Source organism: Crassostrea angulata, chromosome 5 (genome assembly GCF_025612915.1).
Source record: "Crassostrea angulata isolate pt1a10 chromosome 5, ASM2561291v2, whole genome shotgun sequence".
Lineage (NCBI taxonomy): Eukaryota > Metazoa > Mollusca > Bivalvia > Ostreida > Ostreidae > Magallana > Magallana angulata.
In genome coordinates, this window is record NC_069115.1 from 19,694,460 (window position 1) to 19,695,579 (window position 1,120).

At 22.9% G+C, this 1,120-nt stretch overlaps 1 long non-coding RNA gene across 1 annotated transcript; it reads right to left on the bottom strand.

Moving 5' to 3' along the window:
* On the bottom strand, positions 1-1,120 carry LOC128183274 (uncharacterized). Its single transcript, XR_008243568.1, has 3 exons — positions 1,020-1,120; positions 720-845; positions 1-104 (listed from the first exon to the last, which is right to left on the bottom strand). It is a non-coding gene; the product is annotated as an uncharacterized LOC128183274 (long non-coding RNA).

A 1,120-nucleotide genomic window follows, 5' to 3' on the forward strand; every position in this document is an offset into this window, starting at 1 on the left:
TGAATGAAGTTTGTATGATTTTTATTGGAATCCACATAAATATGAAATTAAAATATAAAAAAAATTCTTTTAAGGCAAACTGCTGGACAAAATCCCACAAAAACCTGAAAATATAAATAATATTCGTTGGTGAATAGAATGAAGAAAAGAAATTGAATGAAATTGAAAAATGAAAGGAAATACTTAATTATTGCAAAAATCTTGGTATGAAAGATCCTGTTTAAGAGTTGTCTTTCTTTATTATACATGGTCTCAAATATCTTGGGATCAATTTTTTAATTAATAAAAATCACGAAGAAAAATTAAAAAAGGAACAAGTTTATGCTAAATGTGTAGATATAAGATAAGTAGTGCTTATGATAATGTTTGAAGCTGAAAAATCATATTATTGATGAATGCATTTATATATATATATATATATATATATATATATATATATATATATATATATATATATATATATATATATATATATATATATATATATATATATATATATATATTAAATATATATATATATATATATATATATATATATATATATATATATATATATATATATATATATATATATATATATATATATATATATATATATATATAACTCTTCAGAACAAAATATTAGTAGTTAATTATATATATATTATTATAAATTGCCTTTTACTTTTTTATATACAATAGCAATTATAAACAACAACCATACGCATATTAATACATACATTAGATATCCATAGTGATACACATGCATGTGTGGAAATGAAAAACATGCTCCTTTTCAGAATTCTGTCTTTCCCTCATTTGGCTTGCAAATCCGGGCTTCCACTGCTATTGCTACCTAGTTGTATCTATTTTAATCAAAATACATTAGTTTTATGTCAAAGTTTCAGTGAAAGTCTTTTACTGCAAATGGTTTTTTTAATTTGGGAAGTTAGGATCAATTCAAGAGATCGTACTACGGTACTTTCGTTTTATATTCATTATACATATATAGTTTAAATGAAAATTTCACATCTGCTTACCTATATCGATAATCCGCCACATATGTATGATCGTCTGTTGCAGATGACATGACAAAAATGTGTTGCCAATAGCAGCAGAGCAGGGAAACGGTATATAATAT